The 26,007-nt window shown below is 40.3% G+C and overlaps 1 pseudogene across 1 annotated transcript; it reads right to left on the bottom strand.

Moving 5' to 3' along the window:
• Positions 1 to 330: 330 nt before the first annotated feature.
• Positions 331 to 24,921, bottom strand: LOC110203469 (uncharacterized; annotated as a pseudogene). Its single transcript, XR_013484451.1, has 5 exons — positions 24,699 to 24,921; positions 23,933 to 24,021; positions 8,857 to 8,983; positions 7,997 to 8,092; positions 331 to 6,473 (listed from the first exon to the last, which is right to left on the bottom strand). The product of XR_013484451.1 is annotated as an uncharacterized LOC110203469 (transcript).
• Between the last annotated feature and the right edge of the window lie 1,086 nt (positions 24,922 to 26,007).

Raw genomic sequence — 26,007 nt, forward strand, 5'->3', positions numbered from 1 at the left:
AATCAATAAGCAAATAAATAAATGAATGAATGAATGAATAAAAGCTGAAAAAAGAAATTCCATAGAAGGAAACAATATGAAAAGTGAAATGTATAACTTTAAAACTTAGGCACTATGGGTATTTCCCTTCCCCTATTCTTCTGGGACATGCCTCCTTGTTCTCCAAGGGAAAGAAAGGCTGTTACTCCTTAACAGAGAAGCACTCTAAAACTTCCAATATCCAAATCAAGAGGTGGAGGAAAGAAAAATGATCTTGTCATCTCATTTATTTTTCACCAATTACATATAAAAACAATTTTAACATTTTTTCCCCAAATTTTGAGTTCCAAATTCTTTCCCTCCCTCCCTACCCTCACCACCCCCACTGAGAAGGCAATTTGACATAGATTATACATGTGTCATCATGCAAAACATATTTCCAAGTAAGGCATGCTGTGAAAGAAAACACAAACAAAAATTAAAAGTATGTCAGGATATTTTTCTGCTGTTAGCTCATTTTGCTGAACAATTTCTAGACTTCTAACTCTATGCTAAAGTGCTTATGGACTGGAAGGGACACTGACCCAAGAGTCAGGTTTTTTGTGCAGCTGTTTTCAGAGTAATTCTGGGGAACCTGTAAGTTTGCAGTTTTTCCAAGGTGGCATGACCTAGGAATAGGGTATTTACTACTTTTCTGCTTTGGTCCGAGTGACCACAAGCACTCTTTTCCATTCCAGAATGTGACCAGGGTCCCAGGTCCCCTGTGGCTGCAAGCTCTAGTATGCTAGGGTTTCTCTTCATCCTGGGCCTGAGACCCACATCCAGGTATGGGCAATGCAACAGAGTCCTGCCTCTGGTGCCAGCAAAGGGACCCTGCAATCTCCTTCTGACCAATTATCTGACTCCCCTTACTGTGTGTTGAGATCAGGAAACTGCTTCAGTCACCACCCTCCCTCCCTAAGACCTACTTGTGGTTTGCTGGAGCGTTACCTATGCTGGACTCTTATCCCAGTGTAACAGACCTTTTCTGCTGACCCTCCAACTTGTCTTAGGCTGGATAACTGTTTCACTCAGTTGTTTTGTGGGTTCTCTTGCTCTAGAACTTATTTTGAGGCATTATTTAAAGATGTTTGGAGGGGTTTTGGGGAGAGCTCAGAAAAAGTCCCTGCCTTTTCTCCATTATCTAGGTATTGCCTCTATCACCTCATTTTTCTAGTCCTTAGAAGGGGCACTGTAGTGTCCACTGAACTCCTAGCTGCCAACCAAGGATGTCACTTCTTTGTATCGTCATGGGCAGGATGGGCAAGTTTCCATCTCTTGTTTTCTCCTGGAGTTGCACTTTTCTCCCAATCAGGAAGAACTAATGCCCCCAAGGTTGAGTAGGAAACAGTGACTCCCAGGGGACAGTCACAAAATGCTGCCCTTTTACACTGACCCACTGGAGTTCTTCATCTGGTATATCTCTGATGTGAGTACTTTAAGTACTTCTCTAACATCTCTTGATACCTAAAGGCATAAAATATTCAGGAGGGAAATACTTTGGCTGGAGCAAAAGTTGCATTGGGGCTACATCTGAATTAGAAGCCAACAAGAATTACAGCAATTTGGAGCAAATGGCAAGTTTGAGAAACCACTTTGGATATTGAGGTTTTATTCTTGAAAGATTTATTTAAAAAACAGAAAACCTCCCATCACAAATACAGTAAAAAAAATGTGAATTTCGTCTTTATGTTTCTGTGGGGACTGGGGAGGGAGAGGAGAGAGACAGAACCCTTTAAGATGAGGATCCTGGCCAAGTCTAGGGTTATATGTTCAATGTGCTCCTTGCCCAGATATGTCTGATTGTTTATAGCAAACACTTGCTTAGAATGCAATAAAAATCAGCTCATTTTTGTCTCTAGCCAAAAACCATTATAAAAGTGCAGACGGCAAATACATAACGATTTAAGGGTAAGTAATGTCAGTTCACCAAACAGGATGAGGAAATGCGAAGTGGGAATATATTCCATCAGCTCTCACTAGCAGCATGACAGCAATATCTTGTCTTGGCAGATTACTCCTTAAGTGCATTCAGAAGTTCGACAACTTATGAGTAGACAACTACTCATGACTGTATTAAGTCTTGGGTAGGGACATCCTTCATATGCTGTCAGCTCTCCAACCAGCTCTAAAGTTCCTACTCTCTTTGGCCCTTATAGCTTCCAAGTACCACCAGGCCTAGGCCCTCTTTGTGTCTGGGAAAACTATGCTCCCTATTAGTCTCTGTACTGATAAAGGACTAAACATTCCCCCAGCCCCCTTGCTGAGGGACAATGCTTTAAGGTAGATTCATGAACCAATAAACAACTACTTATTATCAGTAGTGAATCAGATTCTGCACATATATATTTAATAACGACCACTTGGGAGGGTCAACTCAAATCACTTCCATTCCCTCCCCCTGAAACTGCAGGGATTATTACTGCAGAGCCAACTTCTGGCTAGTATGTGCATTAGTCACGCAACAAACTATCCATTACCCTAGAGCCCAAGCTTGGCCCTCCACAAATTAATCCGCATTACACTTTGCATCCATCTGGCTAGAAATGGCGGGCGGATCACTAGGGCTCAGGGAGGCAGGCAGAAATCTTATGTTTTTTCTCTCTGCTGCAGAAAGACCCAAGTATCATAATTCAATTATCTGGTCCATATCATGAGTGATTCCAAATTTTTTTCATCATTCAAAAAATATTTTTAACATTCTTATAAAAATTTGGAATTACAAATTCCCTTTCTCACTCCATCCCCTCCCACATCCACATGGAAGGCAAGCAATATATCATTTATACATGTGACATCATGCAAAACAAATTTCTATATTAGTCAAAGACAATGAAAAAATTATACTTCAATTTACACTGAATTCATCAGTTCTCCTTCTGGAGGTAGAAAGCATTTTTTATCATGAGTCCTTTGGAATTCTCTTAGATCATCATCTTAAACAGAGTAGCTAAGTCTTTCACAGCTGACTGTTATTACAATACTGCTGTTACTGTATACAATGACCTCCAGGCTCTGCTCACTTCACTCTGCATCAATTCATATAGGTCTTACCAGGTTTTTCTGACCCCATCCCCCTCATCATTTCTTTTGTTGTTGTTCAGTTGTTTCTCACCCTTTGTGACACCACTGTGGGGTTTTCTTGGGAAAGATACCGGAGTGGTTTTGCCATTTTCTTCTTCAGTGGATTAAGGCAAACAGTGGTTAAGTGACTTGCTGAGGGACACACAGCCAGTGAGTGACTGAGGCCAAATTCGAACCATGGTCTTCCTAATTCCAAGCTCAGCGCAATATCCCCTGAGCCATCTAATGTTTCTTATAGTGCAATAATATTCCACCACAATCATATACCACAACTTGTTCAGCCATTCCCCAATTGATGGCTTTCCCCTCAATTTCAAATTCTTTGCCATCACAAGAAGAGCTGCTATGAAGATTTTTGTACATATAGATCCTTCTTCTTTTATCTCTTTGGGATACAAATCTAGTAGGATATTGCTGAATCAAAGGATAGGCATACTTTTATAGTCCTTTGGGCACAGTTCCAAATTGTTCTCCAAAATGGTTGGTCAAGTTATAAACTATTTTTTTACATCTCCTCCAGAATTTATCATTTTTCTTTTCAGTCAAGTTAGCCATCTGATAGAAATAAGGTGGTACTTGTTTTCATTTGTAATTTTCTGACCAACAGTGATTTAGAGCATTTTTTCACATGATAATTGATAGCTTTGATTTCCTCTTCTAAAAACCCCATTCATACCACTTGACTACAATGAAAATCTCATTCATCTTTTCCTACGTGTCACTAATTACATAAAATGGGAAGCTAAGTGGCACAGTGGATAGAGTACTAGCCCTGGAGTCAGGAAGAAATGACTTCACATCCAGCCTCTGACACTTACTAGCTGTGACTCGGGACAAGTCATTTATTTAACCCTGTTTGCCTCACTTCCACATCTGTGAAATGAACTGAAAAAGGAAATGGTAAACCACTCCAATATCTTTGCCAAGAAAACCAAAAGGGGGTCACAAAGAGTCAGCCACAATGGAAAATGCGTAAACAACAACAAATTAGATAATGTACTTGACTAACAGAGTCACAGTTATTCATGTCATTTACCTGCACTTAACTGGATTTCTCCATTTGACATTAAGAAAACTGGGAAGAAATCATATCCCACGAACATCTGCCACAAGCTCTCTGATGCTTTGTTTTAACTAATAAGATTCCAAATCTTTGCAGTTCACACTGGCTACCCTGATGAATACAAGCAGAAGCAGCACCATCAAAATCAGGAACACAATTCAGATCATGCTTCCTCAAGCACAGTCCACAATTACGTAGCAAACATCATGATCATCTGATGGCCAAGAGGTAATTCATATACCTCTTGCATGACATATGTCAGGGATCAAAGTTAACACCAAGGCTTTTCCAATACCACTAGCCACTCAGGATCCTCTGCCCATCCAGCATAACCTCTCACTCCCTGAAGGCCCATGGAAGGATAACATTAAATTTTATCCTATTAGAGGACTCCGAAGAAAGAAGGGATATTTCTTTATCCCATGAGGGCTAAATAAGGACTCTCTGAACTTCATTTAGTGACTCAGAATCATAGTTTACTTAGCTAGATCTTCCCACACTCCTTAAATTTATAAAGAATCTCTCCAGTGTGAATTTTCTGATGGAAATAAAGCAGCATTCTTAGTCTAAAGTCCTTTCCCACATGCATTACACTCATAAGATTCCTCTACAAAATGAATTCTTTGATGCTGAGCAAGCTGTGTCCTAAGTTTGAAGGTCTTCCCACATTCATTACACTCAAAAAAGTCTCTCTCCAGAATGAATGTTCTGATGTTCAGTAAATTCTACATTCAGGCATAATACCTTCCTTCTTACAGTACACTCATAAGGTTTCTCTCTGGATGAATTTTTTAATGTTGCATAACTTCTGGGTTGTAACAGAAAGCTTTCCCACATTTCTTACATTCATAAAGGATCTCTCCGGTATGAATTCTCTGATGCACAGTAAGTTGTGCCTTCCTATTGAAGGTCTAACCACATATACTATATTCATAAGATTTCTCTCCAGTATGAATTCTTTGATGTCGGATAAGTTCTGAGTTGTAAGAGAAAGCCTTCCCACAATCCTTACATTCATAAAGAATCTCTCCATTATGAATTCTCTGATGGATATAAAGGTGTGTCCTCTGTCTAAAGAACTTTCCACATTCACTGCACTCATAAGGTTTCTCTCCAGTATGAATTCTCTGATGCACAGTAAGTTGTGTCCTACTCCTGAAGGCCTTCATACATACAGTACATTTATAAGGTTTCTCTCCATTATGAATTCTCTGATGTTGAATGAGATCTGAGATGTAAGGGAAAGCCTTTCCACACTCCTTACATTCATAAAGAATGTCTCTGGTATGAAGTCTCTGATGCATATAGAGGTGTGTCCTCTGTCTAAAGAACTTCCCACATTCATTACATTCATAAGGTTTCTCTCCGGTATGAATTCTCTGATGCACAGCAAGTTGTGTCTTATTCCTGAATGCCTTTCCACATACAGTACAGTCATAAGGTTTCTCTACACTATGAATTCTTTGATGTCGAATAAGATCTGAGTTGTAGAGGAAAGCCTTCCCACAATCCTTACATTCATAAAGAATGTCTCCAGTATGAATTCTCTGATGCAGGTTAAGATGTACCTTCCTCTTGAAGGCCTTTCCACATTCACTACATTTATAAGGTTTCTCTCCAGTATGAATTCTTTGATGTTTAATAAGATGTGAGTTTCTATGGAAGGTCTTCCCACACTCCTTACATTCATAAAGAATTTTTCCAGGATGAAGTCTTTGATGTACAGAAAGATGTATCTTACTCCTGAAAGCCTTTCCACATTCATTACATTCATAAGCTTTCTCTACAGTATGAATTCTCTGGTGTTTAGTAAGATCTGACTTGCAGAGGAAACCTTTCCCACACTCCTTACATTCATAAAGAATCTTTCCAGGATGAATTCTCTGATGGACAGTAAGTTGTGTCTTCCTCTTGAAGGCCTTTCCACATTCACTACATTCATAAGGAATCTCACCAGTATGAATTCTCTGATGGACATAAAGGTGTGTCCTCTGTCTAAAGGCCTTTCCACATTCACTACATTCATAAGGTTTCTCTCCAGTATGAATTCTCTGATGTACAATGAGATTTGCATTCATGCTGAAGGCCTTACCACACACTGTACATTCGTAAGGTTTCTCTCCAGTATGCATTCTTTGATGTCGAATAAGTTCTGAGTTGCAGTGACAAGCCTTCCCACACTCCTTACATTCATAGAAAATCTCTCCAGTATGAATTCTCCGATGTATACTAAGTTGTGTCTTACTCCTAAAGGCCTTCCCACATTCACTACATTCATAAGGTTTCTCTCCAGTAAATTCTTTGCTTCCTGAAAGGAAAAATACAGAGCAAATTAATCCTGCCTTTTTTCTCCTTTCCCAAGGTTCCCAGTTGCTCAAAGCTTTTAGAGGTATTCTCTTGCCTTCGCACTTGAGAAGCCTAGTCTCACTGTCTTTCGCTAAATATCATAATTTATGTTATGTGAAAGTGTAATAATTTAAAGTTAACATATGTAAATGAATTGACTTAGGATGAAACTACCTGGAAAGATGAGTAAGTGCTTACACTACTGTAAATGGCTAATATTTGAATGAAATAAGGAAATGAAAGACTACCCATAAAAAACCAGATGACTCTGAGAGCTTGCAAACATATCTGGGGGGAATATAGGAAGAAAAAACACCGGACAGAAAGAAAAAAAATTGATGAGTTTAGAGTGAGGAGAAGAGATAGAGACACAAAACAAGCAGAATAAAAAGAAATATGAGGAAAGGGGGTCATATCAGACAACTGTTGCCATAAATTTTCTCTAAAAATCCAACGTATCTATTTTGTAAGGAACTGATTCAAATTTGTAAGAGTAAGATCCAATTCCAAAAGGTAAATGATCAAGACATATAAGTATTTTTCACAAGACAGATTATAATAATCACCTGAAACATAAAAAACCCCCCTAATTTGGAGGTATCACCAAATAGTCATCAGATTTGCAAAGATACTTTAAAATTTAAAAGATACTTTAATTTTTGGCTGTTATGTTGAAATAGGCACTTAATAAGCTGCTGGTGCCATTTTTTTTCTTTTGTAAAAAGCAACATAACAATTTAACCAAGAGCTATAAAACTGTTCATATCCTTTGACTCAATGGTCTTACTATCAGATCTATATCCTCAAAATGTTGTCAAAAGCAAACAAAGATCTCTCTCAAAATATATTGACAGCAGTTTTTTGTGAAATAGCAAAATACTGAAAAACTATAGGTCCAAAGATGCGGTTATAGCCAAACAAGTCCTGAGATATGAACATAATATTGTGACTTTATAAACATAACTTCAAAGCACAAGGTAAAACAGGATGATGTATAAAATGACAGACTGGAGAATGGAAAATTAGGTTATGATTAAATATTTTAAAAAGTAACAGAAGCAAAGGAACATTAACCATAAAAACAACACAGAAGAAAATATTAAAATGGAACTCCAAAACAAAAAGGGCATATTGTTAATATTTTAAGTAACATGTCTATTTTAAAAAGGAGAATGAATTCATGCAACTGAGGCAAGAGAATGCCTGTTTAAGATAAGATAATCTTCAATGAAGAGAACAGAAATACCTATCCTGTATAGAGGCAAGAACTTTCTCTTAGAGTGGAGGTACATGTGAGTAAAGACATACATAAAAAGGTAACTTTCTGAATTAGAAAATGAAGTTGTAAAGTCTCCACTCTTCTCAACAGGCCTGAGAAGCTTTAGTAACATCACCTTGTTCCACATTTTACAAGAGCTTTGACCTACAATGACCAACAGAGCTGCAATTTGCAATGATCCATCTAATTGATTTCTATGTAGTCACCTGGACAGCTGCTACTTGGAAAATCTGGCTCTGACATCCAAGATGCTTCCTTATGTTCCAATTGGTAGATCACGTCTGGTTTGGAAACTGCAAATCCTGTCCATCGAAAATAAAAAAGTACTACAGACAGTCAACTCAGAACCCATCATAAAACAGATATGAAATCCTCCTTAGTAGAAAGGCGATGAAATAAGGGTGCAGAATATATCTTATATCATCAAGGGCACTGTCTATGTTAGCTGATTTTCTCTGAAAATTTTTATTTTTTTCAACCAGAGAGGGCTCAATGCACTAGTTAGAAAGACAGATAGGTTTTTGTTGTTGTTGTTGTTGTTGTTTGTTTGTTTTTTAAGGGGTAGAGTGGGAGTGTAGAGGAGAACTGACATTAAAAAAACAATCTATTAAACTTAATAAAAGAATTCCAAATCAGATCAAGCTCTTTGGTAAAAAAAAATGTAGGCATGCTAGGAAGACCTCAAAAATAGTACAAAGGACCACTGAAGGATATTCTACATCATGGAGAAAGGGGTTACAGAGTAGGACTTAGAAAATACAGTTCATTTGACTCAATCCTTACTTAGACAATGGGAAATAATACCTATACTAGGATTGAACAGAAAAATCTTGGAGTTGAAGCAACAGAGAGGGGAAGATACATTCTCAAGGATAACAAATGAAGCAGGCTAGTTTATAGATATACTACAGAAAGACATTTTCCCTCAAAACAGATAGCACAAGTATTCTGTCTCTTGGCTACAAAAGGATTATGAATATCTTCCTTTTGTATGACAAAAAATAACTTAAAATCTCAAAAGTCTCTATAGCATACATCATGGCTCCAAAGGGGAAGCTGTTCTTACCCAAAGAGACCAAGTTCCTATAGTTCTCCAGCATCACATCCTTGTACAGTGTTTTCTGAGACGGGTTCAAACGTACCCACTCCTCCCAGGTGAACTCCACAGCCACATCCTGGAATGTCACCGATTCCTGAGACACCAAAAATATTTGTGCTTACTCAAGTATAGTTCTAACTGTTATGAAGTTTGAATATAAACTTCTTGCCAGTGGGGATTATTTCATTTACATATCTGTAACCCCATACAAAGACTGATGTACAGCAGGCACTTAGGAATTCTTCTCCCATCAGACTGTAAGCTCCTTGAAGGCAGGGGCTATTTTCACCTTCCTTTATATCCTTATCACTTAGCGCAATGCCCAGTACACAGTAGGTACTAAATAAATACTTGTTGTTAATGGATCCAATGATACAGATTTTAAATGTTTTTTTTAAACACGCACCAGTGACTCTTACTTCTGCCCTCTAAGCTCAAATAGTAATAGCCTAGTTCCTTTTATACTTGCTGAAATAAAACAATGAAAATGAAATAGATGAAAGTAGCTATCATGTAGCCCTAAGTCTTCTCTTCTAGGCTAAATACACCCACTTCATTCAACCAATCATCCCGATCTCTTCACCACTAAGGTGGTTTCCTCTCTTCATCAAATCACTTTGCTTGTTAAAATGTAGTGCTTTGAAATTAACAAGATTGTGCTCAGTGCTCCCAGGGCCAAAAGAACAAAAACAAGGGAAGGTGGCAGAATAGGTTAGAAAGTTCCAAGCTCTACAGATTTCCTCCATAAACAAGACAGAATGGCACCTCAGGGTGAATGGAGAGTTGTGGTAGAGCAGTGGCTCTCTGAGGACAACTGAAAAAGACCTGAAGACAGACCCCAGGATGGGAAGTTTGGCCCAAGTAAAGTCCAAACACTCAGGCCCTCTCCTCCCAAACTACAAACAACAGCCCTGGGGGTAGCTGGGTTGGGAGGCATCCCCAGCCTCAACCTCAGCCACAGCAATTTTCACCTCACAGGGACTGTAGGGCTCAGATATCCGAGCAGGGGAGGACTGAAGGACCCTTTGCTTTCCTGTGCTGGCTGACTAGAAGCCTAACCCTAAACGCGTGCTACGGCTAACAACAAGGAGCTAGCACATGCCTGTTATAACAGCCACCTTAGCAGTGTGGCAGGGAGGCTGCTGGCTGTGGATACTTACAGGAGAGTGGATAAGAAGCATCTACCTAAAACCATTAGCAAGCATTATTTGTAATGGGGATGAGCTAGAAGCTTTCCCAGTAAGATCAGATGTGAAACAAGGATGCCCACTGTCATCAGTATTATTCAGTATTGTTTTGGAAATCTAAGCAATAGCAAAAAGAGAAGAAAAAGAAATAAAAGGAATCAGAATAGGGAATAAAGTAATAAAACTATCTCTTTTTGCAGATAATATGATGATGTATTTGGAAAATCCTAAAGACTCAACTAAAAAGTTACTTGAGATAATAATTTCAGCAAAGTGGCAGGATATAAAGTAAACCCTCACAAATCATCAGTATTTCTATATATCACCAACAGGACCCTGCAGGAAGAGAAAGCTATAGATATGCCATTTAAAATAACTCTAGACAGTATAACATATTTGGAAATACAAATGCCAAAATAAACCCAGGAACTATTTGAATAAAATCATTAAAAAAACATTTTGTATTAAAAAAAAAATCAGATTTAAATGGAGAAATATTAATTCTTCATGGGTAAGCAGGGCCAATACAATAAAAGTGAAAATCTTACCAAAATTAAGTTATACATTCAATGACATCGCAAATAATACTAAAAAGTTATTTTGCTGAGCTAGAAAAAATAATAACAAAATTTATTTGGAAGAACAAAAGGCTAAGAATATCAAAAGAACTAATGGGAAAAAAGTATAAAGGAAGGAGGTTTAGTAATACCAGATCTTAAACTATATTATAAAGCAGTGGTTATCAAAACTGTCTGCTACTGGCTAAGAAACAGAGAGGTAGATCAGTGGAACAGAGAAGACATACAACTTACAGCAGCAAACAAATATAGCTACCAGTGTTTGACAAGTGTAAAGCCTTCAAGCTGCTGGGACAAGAATTCAGTATTTGGTAAAGATTGGTGAGGCTAGGAAGCAGACTGGCAGAAAGTAGGCATAGACTAATATCTTCCACCATTTACCAAGGTAAGGTCAAAATGGATACATGATCTAGACATAAAGGGAAATATTACATGAAAATCTGAAGAATACGCATGGGGTCCCAATTGGGGAGAAACCATAATACACAGTAAGAAATTGTGATGAATGAATTTTTAAAAAAAAGACATTCTGACCTCGCTCAGTATGCCTGCAATTTGACCCAGACTCTTTTTTCATGTTAATCTTACTCCTAGGTTGAAGGACTGTTCATGGTATGTGCTCCCAGGAAGAGCTAGCCATCCCTCCAGTAATCCAATATTCATAAATAGGAATACTCTCAAAGATAATTTTAAAGCAGCTCCTTTCTCACAGATCATATATTTTTTGGCAAATTGCCTTCTTTGTTAGAATGAACTATTAAAGGCAAGTAGCCCTGAATTATCTTTGGAGTCTCCCCTACACGCAGACATGTAGCCTGGGATTTTCCTGTTGGTACTCTGGAGGCTGAAAACCAGAACTCCCCAGCCCATGTGGCCAGATGTAGGTGGTTCCCCTGACAGTGATGATTAATTGTGACAAGATTTGATACCGATTGAGACTTAAGTATATTATTGTTACCTATTGGGACTTATTAACTCTAACTCTACTCTACTTACTAATCTTAATCCTATTTTACTATCTTAACAATAAATACTTTTACTATATACTTACATATAAATCAAACTTGAGATTCTGTGTCCTTTCTAAGTCAATCCAAACCAAAACTAATTGCTGCAGTAAATAAGGCTGCTTAGCAGTACAGAAGTAAAAAGCCATTAACTTAAACTCTGTGAAAGGTGGAAGCCTGGACATGTGACCTGTTAAAAAAATCATAATTTAGACACCGAGGGATAACTTAAATACTGTAACCGATGAAAGCCATAACATAGACACAGTGACCAGTTCATGTCCAGTACACAATTTTGTGTTTGGGCATTTACTCATCGACATTGGCTTAACACCCATGCTTGGAAATGAGCTCACTACTAAGCAGAAACCTAAATATCCACCAATCAGCAGTGATATGTAGAGGGCTTGCACCAATGGGTTTGAGGATTTAGGCTAGGCCAGGTTTTACCTCCAGCCTGTTCTAAAATCTAAGGGCCACCTAAGTCAGACCATAGGCTCTCCAAGCCCTCCCTTGCTCTGTTTTCTCCTGAGAACAGAAGGGCCTTGAAAAATAACCGGGAAGCAAGGAGACGATTCTAAGGGGACTCCCCCCAGTTACTGTTTCCATGAGAAAAATTATTGTTGATAACTTGGCTTTTTCCACTCTGGGTTCTGTTCCCACAAATGGGGTATAAAAACCCTAACCCTCAGATCAATAAACGGAGCTTGTTCTTAACTTGCTACCCCCAGTCTGCCTGATTCCTTTTTTTCTCTCATACCTCACTGGCAATTAAACATGCAATTAAACACAGTCGTAAATGCAGGTGTCTGCAACAGGTGGCGCCCAATGTGAGGCACTCAGGAGCCTGAAAGAGTGGTTTCCTCCGGTAAGGAGCCCTTGACCAAGGTGGGCTGTCTGGCCATCAGCCCTAATGAGGAACATTCCACTCGTCTCAAACAAGATGGGAAACACGTTGCCGGAAAGCAGATGACTCCCGCTGTTTGAAAAAAGACAGCAAACGGATCTCCGGAAAGGGAAAGGAGGCAATGCCAGCCTTTGAAAAAAGACAGCAAACAAGGTAAGGGTGGTAATTTCTTTCTAAGTAGTTTTATTCACCAGGTTAAGCAGGATTAGAAAAATAGATCAGTGTGTGTGTTTTATTTTCACTTTGAATTGATGTACTTTGCTAGGTTGGTTTACAGTGAAAGTGAAGTTACACAAGCTGAATGAGAGTATAAGAAAATATAAACAACAGAAAAGAAAGACAGAGAATATTGTTTAAAAGAAAACATAAGCAGTAAAAATAGGGCAAGCTTCATCAGCAGAGCAAAGAGATCGAGAATATTATTTACAAGTATTAAAATCATTAGTAAAAGATAGGGGATTATTGATCAATTCTAGACAACTGATTGAATTTTTAGATACAGTTGGAACAATGCTGTCCTTGGTTTCCCAAAGAAGGGACCACAGATATAGAAACATGGGAAATGGTAGGTAAACAGTTCAGTGAGTCTTATCAGGAATGTGGACCTGGTGCTTTTCCAGTGTCCACTTTTTCAATTTGTAACATACTTAAAATATGACTCCAAAAACCAGAAGAAGTGCCTTAGCCACAAAAGTAGTTAAGGTGGAGGCTTCTTGTAGCACCACAGAGGAGGAAGAAGTAGCAGAAATATTAACAAAAACAGAAATTAAGGATGAGAGAAGTCAGAAAGGGGCTGGAGTTTTAAAACCCCCTCCACATGCTCCATGCCCTCCAGCTCCTCCAAAACATTTATCCCAGTCAAATCTGGATCGATGGAGAGGAGGAAGACATTGTGACCAGAGCTCTAAGACACACAGCAGGGTAGGATGTCCCTACAGAATTGCAGATTGCTTTGCCTGTTACAGAAACAGCAAATCCTAATGGAGGGGTCATCAGAGAACATCGGTCTTTTGATCTAAAATTACTAAAAGAATTGAAACATGGGGGCAAGGAGGTGATTATTTAGTCTGGAAATCAGAATTTTGGGAACTGTGTCAGAAGAAGGCTAGGCAGAACCATCAACAGGGAATAAACATAACTTTTGAACAGTAACTGGTACTGGACAATATGCAGAATTAAGAGAGCAATTAATTACACTATGACCTACATGCTTGTGAGCAAATTATGCAGTGTGCTCGTGCAGCGTGCATGAAGGTCCCAGGGAAAACTGATCGCTCTACTTCCTGTACTAAACTTGTTCAAGGGCCTCAAGAACCTTTTGCCAACTTCCTAGCTCATCTATCTTTAGCCATTCAAGAAGTTATCAGTGACCCTGAGGCAGCTGCTATTTTGTTACAAAGGCTAGCTAAAGAAAATGCTAATTCTGACCATAAAAAGTGCTTAGCTGGAACAAGGGATGACATATCTGTTACTGAGATGATTAAAAGGTGTAGGAACAACTGCTTATTTCGCGGGAACTTTTGCTACGGCATTAAAGCAGTCTCAGGGCAGCAAAGATCTCCGCTGTTATAATTGTGGGAAACAAGGTCACATGAAAAAGATTGTAAGGCCCCCATGCATAACCCTCAATTTCAGAAATCTCAGCTACCTTCACAGGTCTGTCCTAGATGCCACAAGGGCAAACACCGGGCTAAGGAGTGTTACTCCACTACAGACAAAAAGGGGAATCCACTTTCGGGAAACGTCTCCTGGGGCCAGCTCCGGCCCCACCAAACAATGGGAGCAGCGTTATCCTTAATTCCTCCAGTTCAAATGCCCGCTCAGCCACACTAAAAGAATTATATCATGCTACTAAGGGTAGTGCAGGTCTTGATCTCCCTACTGCATGTTCTTATTCAATAACCCCCTCTACAGGCACATGTTCATTACCTACTGGTATTTTGGGCCCTATCCCTCAAAGGACAATGGGACTCATTCTTGGTCTTAGTTCATCCTCTTTAAAAGGACTTGTAATATTACCAGGAGTTGTTGATTCTGATTATACTGGAGAAATTCATGTTCTTTCATATTCACTGTACCCTGAGCCTCTGCTACTAACCAAAGGGGAGAGAATTGCACAGCTGATACTTATTCCTTATATGAACACAGGCAGTAGTAAAAATAAGATCAGAGGGGCACAAGGATTTGGCAGTACAGGTAGAGAAGCTTTTTGGGCACAGGCAATTACCGGTAGTCGCCCCACTTTAACAATAAATATTGAAGGAAAAACTTTTGAAGGGTTAATAGATACTGGAGCTGATAAGTCTGTTATTGCTAGAACACACTGGCCTCAGACATGGCCTTTATATCAAACAGAGATGCCTCTTCAGGGAGTAGGGACTGTAACAATGCCACAACAGAGTGCCCAATGGCTCTCGTGGCAAGTACAGGAGGTCAGAAAATTTCGGTCTTAAGTTCTTGAAAATCTGCCAGTAAATCTTTGGGGGCGAGATGTGCTTAAGGATATGGGAGTATCCACACAATCTACACATCAGGGTTTTTAATTGGGGTCACTGTTGAGAATAATAGAAAGGTAGAGACCCCTAACATAACTTGGAGGAAGGGGCCTCCCATATGGGTGGAACAATGGCCCCTGTCTCAAGAAAAACTGGCTGCCTTAACAGAAATAGTAAAGGAACAGTTAGAAGTTGGTCACATTGAACCCTCTAATAGTCCATGGAATTTACCTATTTTTGCTATAAAAAAGAAATCAGGAAAATGGAGAATGTTAACTGATCTTAGATGCATAAATGATAGAACGCAAGATATAGGCAGCCTTCAACCAGGCTTACCCTCTCCTAATATGATACCACAAGAATGGCGTTTACAGATAATAGATTTAAAAGACTGTTTTTATACTATTCCGCTACAACCCACTGACAGACCGTATTTTGCATTTTCTTTGCCTTCAATAAATTTAAGAGCCCCTCACAAAAGATATCAATGGAAAGTTCTCCCTCAAGGGATGAAAAATAGCCCCACCATTTGTCAACAATTTGTAGCAGCAGCTATTCAACCAGTTAGAGATCGTTTTCCACAGGCTTATATTATACATTATATGGATGATATTTTATGTTCTCACCCAGATGCTGGAGTATTAGAAGTAATTTTGGGTACTATGACTAAAGCGTTGGAATATCAAGGTTTAGTTGTAACACCAAATAAAATACAGCTTGCTCCACCCTTTTCATACTCACGACAAACAGTAGATCAGGCAGACGTCAGACCGCGGAAGGTTACAATAAGAAGGGATCAATTAAAGTCTTTAAATGTTTTCAGAAATTATTGGAAGATACCAATTGGCTTCAACCTCATTTAGAAATAGGAACTCATGAATTAGGGGAACTTTTTAAAATACTCTGAGGAGATCCTAATCTTAATTCCCCAAGGCAGTTAACTCCAAAGGCAGATATACAATTGAAAAAAGTTGAATCTGCAGTTGACAAATGTAAAATTCAAAGAATAGAAAGCAATCTTCCTATTGAAATAACAATTATGCCAACTCCAGAAATCCCTTCTGGAGCTATACACCAACAAGCGGGAATCTTAGAGTGGGTATTCCTGCCATTTCAAACTAAAAAGTCTGTAACTCCTTATGCACGGCTCATAAAGCAACTTATATCAAAAGTGCTAAAAAGAGTACTTGCAATCAGTGGGTGCCTCCCTCAAATGATTCATCAACCATATACTCAGGAGCAGCTTGATATGTTAGTCAACGGTGACACCTTCTGGCCAGTTGTGGTATCTGTGTATCAAGGATCTATGGATAATATAGTTACTCAAAAACTCTTTCAATTCAATTATAAGTGGATTTTCCCTCAGATTGTACAGACACAACCATTATCTAAAGCACTAACTATTTTTACTGATGCCACGAAAAACTGTAGGGCAGCTTATTACTGCCCGCCTGACACTAAAAGGATTATTAATACTCCAATTCTACTCAACAAAATGAAATTTTTACAATTATTGAAGTCATAAAACATTACAATTGCCCTCTCAATATTGCTTCTGATAGCAAGTATGCTGTTTATGTAGATAATTCTATAGAAAATGCACAATTGAAGTACTCCACTAACCTCTCTATTTTTCAGCTTTTTCACGAATTACAAAGTGCAATACGAGAACATACCCATTCTCTTGTTTGCATGCATGTTCCTGCTCATACTTCTCTTCTAGGTCCTATTGTAGAAGGAAACTCCATTTTCCCTACTTGAAGCAAAACAATCACATGCACATTTTCATCAGTCTCCTAATATGTTAAGGGGACAATTTCACATTACACGAGAACAAGCAAGGAATATTGTTAAAACATGTACAAAATGTATTCCTTATCTTCCCTCTCCGCGTATAACCTCTGTTAATCCAAGATGTCTCCATCCATTGGACATATGGCAAATGGATGTCACTCATTATCCATCTTTTGGACATCTTTACTATCTACATGTGACTGTAGATACTTTTTCTAGTTTTACTATGGCTACACCCCAAGCTGGGGAAGCTACTACTCATGTTATTGATCATTTATTATTTTGTTTCAGTATTCTTGGAATTCAAGACACCTCAAAACTGACAATGGTCCTGCCTACACTAGCAGGAATTCTGCACAATTCTGTCTCACTTACAATGTCACTCATTCTACTGGCATCCCGTACAATTCTACAGGACAAGCCACTGTTGAAAGATGCAACAAAGATATTAAAGTCCTCCTTGGAAAACAGAAAAAAGGGGGAATAGAGAATAGGGTACAGAGGAGATCGGATCTGGTAATATATACCATAAATTTTTTGACACTAGATGATCAGGGACGTACTCCTGCACAAAAACATTTTGCAGGGCAAAAGAACAGGTTGTTAGATGAGCAACCAGATGTCACAGTAATGTGGAAGGATCCACAGACAGGGAAGTGGGATGGTCCAGTAAAATTATTAACCTGGGGTCGAGGTTGTGCTTGTGTTTTTCCAGGAAATGCAGGAGAACCAGCCTGGGTCCCCGAGAGAAACATCCGTATGTGTCAACACGCTCGCTGCAGAGATGAAGACCCTGAGGATCTGAAGAGGTTCTTCAAGCATGCAAAAGTGGAAGAGGAAAGCAAGACCAAGGAGAAGACCAAGACCGAGTGCTAAGTCAGTGACTTTACTTATGCCATGATGTCTATCACGGGTGCCTATGGGATGGGAGAACAACTGCAGTGGACTTCTCTGCCTTATCCCCCGCGGGTCAAACCTGTTACTTGGTATGATAACTTGGTCCCGATAGCTGTAAATGATACTGACAGTCTTGGTGGGAAAGCACACAATCCACACATTGTAAACATGCAAAAAATTGTATCCACGAACCTTTTAGCAACAAGAGTTCCCATATGTTTTTCTAAAATCAGTTTGGCCGGGGAAGAAGAACTGAACAAAATGTGTTATAGTCTTGTTTATAAGAAAAAGACAGCTCAACTTCTTGAGCTTGCACAATGGTGGACAGTGAAAAAACTGTTTTTGAATACTTGTGCTTGAAGAAAGATGTCTAGGTCACAAACCCCTGGGCCTCCTTATCATACTTGTTCCCTTACCCAGGGTGTTAAATGGCATTCTCTTCCACCTTGGGAAAAATGTGTTGCTCACCTTAATATAACCTGTGGGGGAGGGGGCCTAGGTTATTTGTGTGGTCTGATACTGGAGGTGGTGCATCTATAGGCTCTCTTATAGAAGACACTATTATAACAAAACCAGGAGGAAAAATGTCCCCGGATCTTTGGAGGGCCATGGCAGCATTAGGCTCTATAACAACACGGAAAATGGTGTGCAAATGCCAGATGACTCCTAAAACTCATTACATACAAGTTTGTATTGGGTATCCTTAAATGTTCTTGCATGGTAATTTGTTAGTCCAAAAGTATCACAAATAAATGTTTAACATGTCTTGCATTAATTATACTTTTATCCAGATGTATAGATCCTACGTCAGGACCGATAGTTTTGATTGTAGAACAACCCAGTTATGCATTATTTCCCACCAAAGTGTCACATAGGTGGTATCAGTCTGCAGGAGAAGAAACTTTTGATAAAATAACCCATGAAATGGCTCTTGTAAAACACAGAAGAAAAAGATTCATTGGTACTTTAGTTCTAGGTATAATAGCTGCAATTTCCATAATTGCCTCTCTCTCTGGGTCTGCAGTGGCCTTACAAACTTCTGTACAAACTGCTCAGTATGCTAACAATTTAGCTCAGAACACATCCGTAGCTTTACAACATCAAATTGAAATAGATGCTATGGTGCAACAAGAATTGGATCTTTTAGAACAATCAGTGCTTGCATTAGGTAAACATATACAACAATGAGAAACGTGCTTCAGTTTGAAATGTGATTATCGCTATTCATTTATCTGTGTAACTCCATATGTGTATTCAGACTTTATAAGGTACCTACTGAACAAACATTAAATAAGCTCCAAGGTGCATGGCACTCTGACAGGATTACCTGGGATGTTAACCAGCTATCCAAAGTACAGCGTGAAATCGCTGATTCTCGTATTGACGTGTTAATCAGTCAAGAGTAATCTACTCAGCAAAACCGAGCATCATCCTCAAAGACACGGCATTTACTGAAACAGAGGACTTTGAAGCATTCCTGACGAAAAGAGCAGAGCCCAATAGAAAATCTCACAATAAAACACAAGACTCAAGAGAAGCACAGAAGAGTAAACAGGAAAAAGAAATCATAAGGGACTTAAAGTTTTATTTTGACAAGGTAGTTGAGGTTAAGTGACTTGCCCAGGGTCACACAGCTAGTGTCAAGTGTCTGAGGGTGGATTTGAACTCAGGTCCTCTTGACTCCAGGACTGGTACACTAATCTGCTGTGCCACCTCACTGTCCCTGGGAATTAATAAGTTAAACTGTTATTGTGAGAAGACACATGCAATGTCTAAGAACTTTATTATTAAGGCAGTTGGAAGGAATCTACATAAACAGAAGGCAAGGATATGAGTTGATAATGTGGGGAAGATCTCAAAAAAAATAGGGGGTGAAAAGAAGGAACGCATTAGGAGAAGAAGGAAGGAAGCAGGAAAATAGGGAAAAGTGTCTCACATAAAAGAGGTGCAAAAGGAAGTATTCTTACATTGGAGGGAAAAACAGGTAGGCAAAGCTTGAACCTCACTCTCATCTGGTTCAAAGAAGAAAGAATAAAGAATACAAACAAACTCAGTGAGGTAAAGAAATCTATCTCACCCAGTGAGGAAGTAGGAAAGGAAGAGGATAAGAGAAAAGACTGGAGGTGATAAGAGGAAGTGCTGATTAAAGCAGGCATAGTCAGAAGCAAAACAAAAAAAAAAGGCTTTTAAAAAAGGAGAGAGGGTTAAACTGAAGAAAACAGGACAGAGGGAAATACACAGTTAGTAATCATAACCGTGAATCTGAGTGGAATGAATTCACATATAGCGTCAAGGGGGGAAACAGAATGGATTAGAAACCAGAACTTATTATGTTGCTTACAAGAAACACACCTGAAAGTGAAAGATACACAGTTAAAATGAGGGGCTGTGGCAGAAACTATTATGTTACAGCAGAAGTTAAAAAAAAAAAGCAGGAGTAGAAATCATAATCTCAGACAAAGGAAAGCAAAAATAGATCTAATTAAAAGAGATAAGCAGGGACTCTATATCTTGCTAAAAGGCAGTTTAGATAATAAATAATATCAATACTAAATATATATGAATCAAATGGCATAGCATTCAAATTTCTTAAAGGAAAAAAATTAGTTACAGTAGGAAAGAGACATTAAAATCCTGCTAGTAGGGGACCTCAACTTTCCTCTCTCAGAAACAGATAAATGTAACCATAAAACACATAAGAAGTTAAGAAGACAAATGAAATTTTTAAAAAACTCAGCTATGGTAGAGAAAATTGGATTTCTAAAGAAAAATGAATGAGAACAGAAAGGAATACACCTTTTCCTCAGCTGCACATGACATTTTCACATAAATTCACCATGTATTAGGGCATAAAAACTACACAAACACAGAGAAGCAGAAATATTAAACACAACTTTTCATTACAGAAGGCAATGAAAATCATACTAAAGTAGGGCCTTTGAGACAGACTGAAAATTAACTGAAAACTAAATAAAAATTAGTTTAAAACTAAAGAATGTGGAGGTCAACGAACAAATCAGAGCAACAATCAATAATTTCATTAGAGGTAACAAAAACAACGAGACAACATACCAAAATCTGCAGGATGCAACCAAAGTAGTATTCATATCAATAGCTGCAGAAAAAGGCTGTGACAAAATACAACACCCATTTCTACTAAAAAACACCATAAGGCACAGGAATAAGTGGATCTTTTCTTTAAATAATTAGTATATATCCAAAACCAAGAGAAAGCATTATCTGTGACAGGAATAAACTAGAAGCTTTCCCCAAACGACCAGGGTGAAGCAAGGATGAGTACTGTAGGCACTTTTGTTCAACATTATACTGGAAAAGACAGCTGTAGTAATTATACAAGAAGAAAGCAACTGAAGGAAGAAGGCAACAAAGAAATAAAACCGTCACCCGTTGTGGGCGGTATGAAGTTTACTTCAAAGAATCACAGAGAACCAAATAAAAGGCTGGTTGAAACAATGCAGAGCATTACCAACCGTGCAGGACAGAAAACAAACCCACACAAATTTTCAGCATTTCTATATGCTGATACAGCAATACGTCTATCAAAACTCAACAAAGCCCAGCAGCAAGAGAAAGAGAAATGCCATTTAAAATAACTGCAGACAATATAAAATACTTAGGATTCTATCTGCCCAGATACAACCAGGAATTACAAGAACATAATTACAAAACACTGTTCACACAAAGCCAGATCTAATTAGGTGGAAAAATATTAATTGCTCATGGGTAAACTGAGCCAATAATATAATACAATGACAATTCTACCCAAATTAATTTGCATATTCAATACCATACCAATCAAACTATCCAAGAAAATTGGGGGGAGGGGCGCTAGGCAATGGGGTTAAGTGACTTGCCCAGGGTCACACAGCTGGTAAATGGGTTTTTTTATGTATCTGAGGCCAAATTTGAACTCAGGTTCTCCTGAACCCAGGGCTATCCATTTCACCACCTAGCTGCCTCTAAAGAAATTTTTTATAGAACCAGAAAAAAAATAAAATTTGTAAGGAAGAAAAAAAGGTCAAGAATTTTTTTTGCTTTTTTTTAAGGCAGCTGGGGTTAAGTGACTTGCCCAGGGTCACCCAGCTAGTAAGTGAAAGGTCAAGAATATTAAGGAAATCGATAAAAAAAAAATTTTAAAGGGTGACTGCCTAGCAGTACAAGATTTCTAACTATACTAGAAGGAGTCATCATCAAAAGAATCTGGTGGGGTAGCTAGGTGGCACAGTGGATAGAGCACTGGCCCAGTGGATAGAGCACTGGCCCTGAAGTCTGGAGGACCTGAGTTCAAATCCGGCCTCAGAGCAAACACTTGACACTTACTAGCTGTGTGACCCTGGGCAAGTCACTTAACCCAATTGCCCCCCCCAAAAAAAATCTGGTAAGAGTTAAGAAATAGAGTGCTTGATCAATGGCATAAATTAGGTAGACAATAAAAAGAAACAAATGACCATAGTAATCTACTGCTTGATAAATCCAAAGATCCAAGCTTTGGGGGCAAGAATTCCCTATCTGACAAAAACTGGAAAGCTGTCAGGCAGAAACTAAGCAAAGAGAAACATCTCATAACATATATCAAGATAAGGTAAAGTTGGGTAGATGATCTAGACATAAATAATGACATCATAAGAGAAGTAGAGAGGAGCATGGAATAGTTTACCTGTCAGATATGGGAAGAATTCATGACCAAACAAGAAAAAGAAAGCATCACAGGAGGTAACAGGAATAATTTTGAGTACGAGGAATGTAAAAGTTTTTATAAAAACAAAAACAACGCGGCTAAAATAAGAAGGCAATCAGGAAAATGGTAAGAATTTTTACAGCAAACTTGTCTAATAAAGGCCTCATTTCACAAATACAGAAGCAACAGAGACAAATTTATAAAAAGAAGCGCCATTTTCTAATTCAAAAATGGTCAAATGATCTGAACAGGCATTTTTCAGAAGGAGAAATCAAAGCTATCAAGAGTCATATGAAAAATATGCCCTAAATCACTAATAATTAAAGAAATGCAAATTAAAACACTTCAGGCCTATCGGATTGGCTAACATGACAGAAATAATAAATGATAAATGCTGGGAGGGACGTGGAAAAAGATGGAAACTAATGCACTGCTGGTGGCGTGGCCAACTGCCTCAAGCACTCCTGAGAACAATTTGGAACTAAGGGCCACAGAGCTATAAAACTGTGCATATCCTTAGACCTAGCAATACCACTGTCATGTCTGCATCCCAAAGACATGAAAGAAAAAAGAAAGACTCAGTTTACCATGACCAATTAATACGTTTCCACCTAGTTAGGCCTGGCTTTGTGTGAACAGTGTTTTGTAACTGTGTTCTTATAATTCCTGATTGTATCTGGGTAGATAGACTCCTAAGTATTTTATACTGTCTGCAATTATTTTAAATGCAATTTCTCTTTCTCTTGCTTCTGAGTTTTGTTGAATTTTGATATACATATTGATATATCAGCATATATAACTGTACAAAAACATACCCGTTTTTTTCTGTTTCTTTTTAAGGATCAGAAATTGAGTGGATGCACATCACTTAGGGAACGGCTGAATAAAATGTGGTCTAAGATTCTGGCGGAATATTATTGTGCACTAAGAAATGATGAAGAGGGTGAGTTCAGAAAAGTCTCTAGGAAGACTTCTATGAAGTGAGCTGAACTAGGAGAATTCTGTGCACAGTAACTGCAATAGTCAGGTTGATCAACTGTGAACATAGCTACTCTGATCAATACAATGATCCATGAAACTTCTACACGCTCATGATGAAAAATGAAGTGAACTGCAGATCAAAGCTAACTTTTTCAAACTTTATTTTATTTTTTTTTCAACATGGCTAATACTGAAGTGTTTTGCACGATGTCATATGCACAATCGGTATCATACTGTTTAATTTCATGTGAGGGGAAGGAGTTGGATGGAAGGAAAAAATCTGGAAATCAAAACTTAAAAATGATTGTTAAAAAAAAGGTAAATCTAATTTGTTTTATGGGGGGAGGATAAATAGAAGACCTATATGGTATCTTTACGCTCTAAACACAGAATTCCTTCATGCCCACAATTCCTAGTGCTACAGCACAGAACAAAGAAACCTATCCCATGGTCTCTGGCCTGAGATGCTATTTCAGGAAAGCAGCAAGTGGCACTCACCTTCCCAGGCCTGGCTGTCAGGGCAGAAGCCATTCTCTCCTCCTCCAGGCTGTCCTCCTGGGGCAGAGCAGAGGCCACAGAAGGGAGAGCTGGGGAGCAAAGGAGAAGCAGGACAGTGAGGAGTCACGCTGGGGGTCTGCCCTGCTCACACCAGACATTCCCATTTCTCCACTGCGGGATCAGGGAGGGGGGCAGAGGCTGGGGGTGGGTGGGTGGGAGGGGCCCAGAAGGAAGCAGTCATTTCTCTCCTGGGGGGGGCTGTCTTGGGGCCAGCACCTCCTGACCCTTTCAGCAGGGCAGGGCACGGTCACCAGGGGCATCGCAGCCTCCCTCCAGGGACACAGAAGCACCAGGACTTCATGCCCCAGGGCTCTGCACATGGAAGGGCCGAGGCCTGGAGGGGCAGGGCCTGTCGGAGGCGGCTCTGGCTCCAGCCCCCAGCCCCGGGGCAGAGTGCGGGCCCGAACGCTGCAGACACAATCTCAGCGCCCGCTAGCCGGGTGACCCTGGCCAAGTCACTGAACCCTGTGGGCCTCGGTCTCCTCATCTGCCAAATGGGCTGAAGGAAAGGGCAAACCATCGTTGCCAAGGAAACCCCAACCGGGGTCACGGAGAGTGGGCAGACACGGGACAACCCCCGCCCACGGCCTCGCCCCCACGCCCCTAGGGGCTTCGCCCTCTGGTGGGAGCCCCCCCCAGATCCCAGGGCTCCGGCCCCGCAGCCCGCCTCCGCCTAGGCCAGGCCCTGCTTTCCGTGGCCACTCACCCCGTTTTCGGTCAACTCGGTGTAGAGAAGGGAAACAGACACCCCCCAAACATGAAAAAAGGGGTGAGGGGGCACGGCGGAAATGACGTCAAAGGCACCGCCCAACCTCCCTCCTCTGAACTTGCAAGATGCACGCGGGTGAGCAAGCCCTTCTGGGAATCGTAGTCTCGAGGCTGCCGCACTTTCTGCGCATGTCTGGGGCTCGGCTCCTCCCTGGCCGCCGATGCACGCGCCATCGCGCCCGCCTTTCGTGGCGTCCCCTTGACCTGGGCCAGCCTGTGTCACACACACGGGGAGGGGTGCTGCGTTTGCTGAAGGCTGCCCAGGCCGGCCTGACCCCACGCGAGTGTCTGCAGAGGCGGAGTGCCAAAAAGCAGAAGGAGGGAGAGGCCCATGTGGAGGCTTTTGTGCAGAGGCAGCGGGGGCCCGGCATCCTCATCAGGAGCCAGACGAGCAGCCTGGTCAGAGCCGCGCGAGAGCCACCGTGGCAGCCCGGGGAGGACGGACTGCGGGGTGGCCCGGGAGCAGATTGCGGCAGCACCGCCTGTCCGGAGATCTGAGCCGCCCAACGGAGCTGGCGGCCTTGGAGAGGGCGGCAGGGAGGGACGGCTTTGCCCCGGGAGGAGCCACCAGACTGGCCAGCTGAGGGGAAGGTGGACAGTGAAAATGGGCTGCAAAAGAGGGCAATGGAAGAGCACTGAGGACCAGCCCTGGTCCTGCACGTGCCCTGCGCAGGTTAGGAGGCCAGCTGATTCTCTGGAATGAGATCCTTCACAGGAACTCAGCCCACGGAGACAGGAGGGTCCAAAATGAAATCATAAGGACACCAAGGACAACAGTTTTTTGAGGAAGAAAACAGTTGTCTGATGGACGCACAGACAGCTTGTTCACCAACCCAGGCGTGTCTTCATGGGCAAGACTGCCCAGGTTCCACCTCTTGATTTCTCCTGGAGTTGCAGACATAGCTCAGGGAGGAAGAGTAAATGCTTCAAGGACATCTTTTGGGGGCAGCTAGGTGGTGCAGTGGATGGAGCATCGGCCCTGAAGTCAGGAGGAACTGAGTTCAAATCGGGCCTCAGACAAAACACTTGACACTTACTAGCAAGTCACTTAACCCCAATTGCCTAAAAGCAAAAAAAAGCACTGACCCTTTCTTAGGACCCACTGGAGCACCAGACCTCACAAGTCTCTGACATGACTACTCCAAGTCCTTACCTAAAGATACAGAAATGCAGGAGGGAAATACCTCAGCTTCCAGCAAAAGCTGTTCCTGATTGGAACTACAATTGAACTGTAAAGCAAAGACCAT

This window comes from Phascolarctos cinereus, unplaced genomic scaffold (assembly GCF_003287225.1).
Source record: "Phascolarctos cinereus isolate Bilbo 61053 unplaced genomic scaffold, phaCin_HiC Scaffold_2;HRSCAF=192, whole genome shotgun sequence".
NCBI classification, from domain to species: domain Eukaryota; kingdom Metazoa; phylum Chordata; class Mammalia; order Diprotodontia; family Phascolarctidae; genus Phascolarctos; species Phascolarctos cinereus.